Source organism: Pezoporus flaviventris, unplaced genomic scaffold, assembly GCF_033815535.1.
Source record: "Pezoporus flaviventris isolate CSIRO_AGI_PZ_B2104156 unplaced genomic scaffold, CSIRO_AGI_Pfla_v1 ptg000001l, whole genome shotgun sequence".
Taxonomy (NCBI): Eukaryota; Metazoa; Chordata; class Aves; order Psittaciformes; family Psittacidae; genus Pezoporus; species Pezoporus flaviventris.
In genome coordinates this window covers 11,501,280-11,508,097 of record NW_026892549.1, presented here as the reverse complement: position 1 = coordinate 11,508,097, position 6,818 = coordinate 11,501,280, and the positions used below count along the sequence as shown (strand labels likewise).

The 6,818-nt window shown below is 38.5% G+C and overlaps 1 pseudogene; it reads left to right on the top strand.

Moving 5' to 3' along the window:
- Positions 1-1,581: 1,581 nt before the first annotated feature.
- LOC133273954 (von Willebrand factor D and EGF domain-containing protein-like) overlaps positions 1,582-6,818 on the top strand; it is a 190,506-nt pseudogene continuing 185,269 nt past the window's right edge.

Genomic DNA, 6,818 nt, shown 5'->3' with positions numbered 1-6,818 from the left:
TCAAACATTAACTGAGAAAGCCATGTAAAGGTAGAAATTGTGACCTGTTTAAAATAAACTGGATTTTTGTCATTTGTCATACATTTGTACTCAAGAAATGGATGGAGATCTCTTAGGAAAAAAATATATCAGAAATACTGGGCTTGGAGTCTTAATGATTTTGAAAGAATATAATCTAAACATCAATAAAATCAATGGAAAGACTCCCAGAGAATCTCAAAGGGCTACAAGTCAGGCCTGTGAAACAGCTAATCCAATGAGACTACTAAAAGTGATTTTACAACATCGAAATCCAAAATCAAAATCAAGGAAAAAGTTTTAGAAGTTTCTTCTTAAGTAACCTACGTGTCCCTCAAGGAATCTAGTGGTATAACTCCTCAAGGGATGTAGTTATGCCAAATGAACATTTGAAACTCCTTGGCTGTACTGCAAAATATTTTTAATGGCTTTGTTTATGATTTGAGATGAAATATTCCTCACAGTGATTTGCATGGAATGTTTACAGCCTTGTGTATTACACTGTTATCAGATAATTCACAATATCCTCACTTAAACAAGCAAACACAAAATAATCAAACTTGACAAGTTGAAGAAAAGAAGTGCTGGCAGCTATGGAAAACACTGAACAGTCAGTGGGGATACAATAATTTCCAAATAAAATGCCATGAATATCAGACTATAGCATATGATTTAATAGCAAATTCTTCATATTGTGCATTAAACTGGCAATATGCATTGTCAGACAATAAACAATGTTCACACCTACTACAAGTAGCACAAAGGACCCACGTGGTAGCAACAGCGCATTTCCCAAAGAGACTAAACATTAGAAAAATGTGTTTGAGCAACGTGAGTGATTGAATTCTTTCACTGCTGCTACCTTCTGTTTTCTATTTATGTTACTATTGCTGGTGAGCTGACCTTCTGAAACATACATCTCATTTTCAGAGTGGGTTGGCAGAGCAAATGCTGCTGCACTTTATTCCAGCAGCTAAGGACTGTTCTCTGAAACACCAGGCAGCAACCCAAAATACAAACCATCAGGCCTGTTTGCACTGCACAGACCACTTCTGTATCAATTTTGCATGCGTGTAACCTCCAGAAATCTGATGTAAAAAACAATTTGCAAGCTTATATTTTAGCATTTTTTAAACCCCTCTCATGTACATGGCAGATATGAGTGCAATATTCTGAAGTCAGGGTTGACTGCTTTAAAATCCCCATGAGCAGGCATGCCTGGTTTAGCAGCCTAATTTCTCTCAGACTTTTTCCAACCACCTACACTGAGGGTACATGATATCCTCTGCGTGTGCACGCGGGTGTGTTACTGGTGTGTGAATCAGAGCAGCTGCGGCCAGAGCAGCTGCAAAGACACATGCTCTCTATCTGTTTGGGCGATGGGGCACTTGGGGCGGGGGAACGACGACGGCGGACTAAAGTGGTTTGTGTATAGCTGGAGGACTTCCGTCTTGGAATTGTGGGATTCAGGACACATTAACCCCCCTCCAAGAAAGTGTATTGAAAAGAAAGGGAAAAAAAAAAAAAAAAAAAGCAGTCAGGCTGATGGCTTTTCCTGCAAAGTTTAGTACTTCAAAAGTTAACTTCTAAGCAACACCAGATACATGGACAAAACCTATCCTGGACACTATGCAGCAACCCTTCCCATCAGCATCTCCAACTTGTTGCTTACCCCGGTTGGATTTCGTTGTTGGCCATTAGCAGTGAGTCAGCTCCATTAGGTAAGGTTTTTGTACTTTTTAATTATCTGATAGTTATTTGGGAGATAGAGTTCATGTGTATTTTAAACCGAGATGATCTTGTTTACATTAACTTCTGAATGTGGGTTAGAGGGATAGAGGGCTATTATTAGAAAATATCTCCAATACAGAATGGAAGTAATGTTAAAATAAACAGCTAAGGTAATGAAGAAGGTCACAGTGATAACCAAGCAGGCTTACAGCACACAGTGATTATTGTCCATTAGTGGACTTTTTTCCTTTTTTTTTTTTTTTTAATAAAGAAATTACTCATAACATTTTCCCCAAAATGGGATATACAAAATGAAGCATAAAAGCAGAAAAAACTTTAAGAATCTATTCCTCTAGGGAAATAAGTATATGCATGGTATATCACAGCGATATTATAGATTAGTTAATTACACATATAATAATACACAGCTATACAGTCTCTGGCAATAAAAAGTTCATTAATAATTTTTCTACTACTGTACACATTAAATGTAAGGCTTATTTTAGTCTAGCATAGAGTTCGAAGAGGACATAAATTTTACATATGTAGCCTGTTTATACAGCTTTATTAATCTACTGCAGGAATACATCGAAAATCATTAGTAAACTGGTAAGATAGTAGACATTATTCAACTAGTAAAACCAGACTTAATAAATAACAAAAAAAGAAAACATGAGAAAAACGGTGGGACCAGTGAATAGTGCTGTGAGTGATTATGGATACAGCTCTGGCAAACTCTGTGGAGGCACTCCCCTTTTAATGGCAATACATTGCAATATTTTACAAAATTTAATTCCAGTGGAGTTTCTTAGAGTCTTAAAAGTGGTTGTAAGCCAGCACTCGTTAGCTCTATGAAGATAAAACAATTTAAAAAGCTCTTCACTTCAATATCAAAGGGTCACCTAGGAGGTTTTGCAGAACTAAACACAAAGCAAATGACCTATCGCCTTTATCCTCAAACAATACCTTTAATTTCCGAAACCCTTTGAAGGGTTGCCAGTTTTAGGGAGTGTAGCAGCTACTTATCTGATAGAACAAGCTTTTCATCAAGGGGAAATGACCTTTTAGCTCCTAGTAGCTAAGTAACTGTATTTTCCACTGTATTTTTGTTCCTGAATGTACTATGCATAGACATTCTTATTAAGATGGGAACACAGAACAAGAATTAAGAAATAGCTTGCTGTCTCTTAGGGGATGCAAAAGGATTCATAAGGCTGGGGTTTTGTTTGGGATTTTTTGTGTTGTTTTTTTTTTATAATGTGAACTTGAAGTAAATGAAACCGCTTAAATTCTGACAGATTGTGTTGTGACATTATAAAGTTATGAACAGAGCCATATGCTGTTTACTTCTGTACTCTTAACAAACCTACTAATCCCATAAGAATTTAACCATGAATAACGAATGCCTGGCCAAACAGCTTTTTGCAGATGCCTTATTAAGAAGGAGAAGATGAGAAAATCCTTTAAAGACCAAGGAAGAAGTTTATAATCTTCTGCAGTCTTGTTTTAGGGAATGAAGCTCCCAATGACAGAGGGTATTCTCATTATTTGGGGGTTTTATATTATTTCCTGTAACTAAGAAACATGAAAGTGTTACCAGTAATGTCTGTAGCTGCTGTCTCGTAGAAGATAAAGTAAAGCATCAGGGACAAAAGCAGCTCAGTGAATCATAGATGTGGGAGGGCTGAAACAACACAGAGCTTGTCAGACTTTTCTCAGAAGAATTTCTGTAAACGAGTCAATCAAAAGAAAAAGACAATAGTTTTTTACAGAGGCATTTTAGACAAAAGTATTTATCTTAAAAAAAGATAGTTGCTTGAAACATCACCTTCAAGATGGAATTGCTCCCAATCTCCTCTGGAGCCTTTTCACTGCATACAATTGAAAAACCTTTTCACTGGGATATGAGCTTCCTGCAAAGGCACCAGCCTCCCTTGGGGCTCCTGAAATCCACTGGAGCGTCACTGCAAGGTGTTACATATATAGTAAAATGAGATATAATTAATTGTTTGCACATTCACTCCACTGGATTTTCCTCAGATCTGAAACACATAAAAAAATTGAGCATATCCTGAGGTGGAGAAGATGGTGTGAGGGGAAGACTAGGTGCCTACAGCCAGCAGGAAAAGACAGTTCATTCTCAAACAATCCAAATGGTCTAATTTGATTTAAAAAAGTAAATGAGAATAGTCTAGCATGGCAAAAATTATTCAATGTATCTTGCAATTTTATAAATCCTGGTTTTCCTTTCACTATGTATTCTCTTTTGTCTGCTTGTGCTACCCACAAGCAACCCATGATCTCAATTGGATCTTCTGCTGAAAAATCTGAATGCCTTAGAATGTCCATGCCTTAAGCAAAAATCTGCTGGAGCTGAGAAAACATTTCCCCATGAGTATTTCAAAAAGACTAATTGAGGACCTTTCCCACTTCCCTGCTTCATGTCTCTACAACTGACAACAAGCTCTCCCTTTGTCAGACCTCAGACATGACACTCATGTCCCCAGGAACCCCCTGGCACCCCAGGACACCTGTCACCCTCTGGGTCCACAAGCACAGGAGGTGTGCAAATGCCCACAGGGTGAAGCTCCAGGGCATCTGGTCTGGAAACAGCTTGCAGGGATCAGACTCTTGGGCTTGGGCTGGGTCACAGAGATTCCTGTGTCTTTAGAAATCACACTGGGTTTATGCTGTCTCCTCATCTTTGTTCTGTGGAAAGCACAACAGGTGTTTATAGCAAGTGTGCAAACAAACAGTACCATGCTGAATGCTTTCCTATGGAAGTAAAACCAACACTCCCTGGCTATGGCAAGTAAGCAGTAACAGTTCCCAAAGGGAGAGGCGCAACTTTTACAACATGTTTCTCTCCCAATATTGTCTTTAATTAAAAAGCTGTTTACAGGTTAATATTTTATTTCCTGCTTATTTACATTTTTGTCAAAATCAAGTAACTCCATTGGCCCCATTGTCTGGAATTAAACCAGTTTGTATTGTTTGAATAACAAGTGAAGTCTGATTTCATCTGATTTTGTGCTGTCAAAGCAAAGCTAATAGCAGGGTTGTACAGTTATTTCTACAGTTTCTGATAACTTTTTTGTTCCACTCCTTTTTATCTTAAAGACAACAGGATTATGAACTGCAATGATAGTTCTTTCATAACTAAGGCAGAAGTGGGCAGCTGTTGCAGCCTGCAGGTGAGAGAACTGGGTACGTTTGTGACTTTCCTGAGCAGTATCAGTATGTCAGTACTGGATTTTTGGACTTTGAAGTTTAGTAGGGAAATAATTTTAGCATTTGCCTTTAAATCTTCTGATGAAAATTAATTTTTTTTTCAAAGTTATACAGCTTACAAAATGTGTTTGGCGTGAGAGAGCTGCCTTTCTACTGTATCTCTCAAGGATCTGCCTATTTCCAATGACCTGCCCAGTGTGTACACTGTTGTCCTTTTTAAACTTCTTAACAGCTATTTATTACTCTGTGCTGTACTAAAATTGAGGATCCTTTTCTTAGACGCTGTTCATAACAGTATATAAAGGATATTCATGGCCAAAATATTTGCTTTAAAGGTCCAGTTCTTCAAAGTTATTTTGTCTCCAAATGCCAAATCCGAAGAAGTATTCTATACATCTAACCTCCTTTGCAATCGATAGGAGCTGCAAGTAGTCAACACAAGTCAGTGTTTGCTCCTAAATTGACAAGACAAATTGCTGAAGAGAGGAAGCATCATCATTCTGTTTTACTGATGGGACGGAGACGTGAAGTGGCTCAAGGTCATGCAGAAAATGTTTTGATGGAGCTGAGATCTGTACCGAGACCTCATGGCTCACAATCCAGACCCAGTAACTACAGTGCAACTCATAACTGGAACAAAAGCCAATATAGTAAATAGGAGTGTAATAAAAATGCTGAATCTTTCTCCATCTTCCCTGTAAACTCTGAAGTCAAATGAATACACACACAGACACACGTGGATACAAGGTATTGCTGGTGGGATTTAGACTACTTGTATTTTAGTTGAGCAATACTTGAAATCTCACACTTTGGTTTCAATCAGGTAAGGATCCATTCACTTCCAAAATGTTACACCTTCTTTAACATAAAAATGTAGGTGAAGAGAAGAAGGAAAAGTCTATCCTGCACTAACCTCACTAAGGACAGAATTTTGTTTCTGTTAGCTACTTCTTCCTAGACCACTTCTGTACCCTAATAAAATGTTTGTGGCTTTGGAAATGGCTCTTTCATGACAATATATTCCCCCCCCCCCCTCTTTTTTTTTTTTTTTGTGACATACACTTGGTGCTTCAAAAGGCTGAGAATACTGTGAGAAGTACCATTTTGTTAAGTTTTCACTGATTTATACTGTACCTCTTTGAAAAGTTGGGAAAATTTCTCAAGGCAGCCAGATTATTGGTTTGTCTGATTTTATCTACAAATCTGTTTCCTTGGACGGTTGCAGGTTTGTTCTGACTTTTTGACTACTTTCTTCCTGGATGAGGCAATCTTCTTGTCCTCTCACAGATGGAGGTTTAGCGTTGTACGTTGCTGATGCCCAATCCACTACAAGAATGGATATTGTCTTTAATGCTTGGTTGGCAGGATATACTGCTCATTTCATGATTTTTAAGTTTTCTTCAAAGTAATGTATTTTACCTTCAGTTATGACATTTATTAATTTCATTGTGGCATCTACACTATGTGTTTTGACCTCAGTAGAAATGCTGCTGGGACAAGACCAGAGGAGTGCCTCGAGGATGATCAAGGGGCTGGAACAGCTCCTGTATGAAGACAGGCTGAGAAAGTTGGGGCTGTTTACCCTAGAGAAGAGAAGGCTGCGTGGAGACCTCATAGCAGCCTTCCAGTATCTGGAGAGGGCCTATAGGGATACTGGGGATGGACTATTCATTAGGGACTGTAGTGATAGGATAAGGGGTAATGGGTTTAAACTTAAACAGGGAAAGTTTAGATTGGATATAAAGAGGAAGTTCTTTACTGTGAGGATGGTGAGGCACTGGAACGGGCTACCCAGAAAAGTGGTGAGCACTCCATCCCTGGCAGTGTTCAGGGCCAGG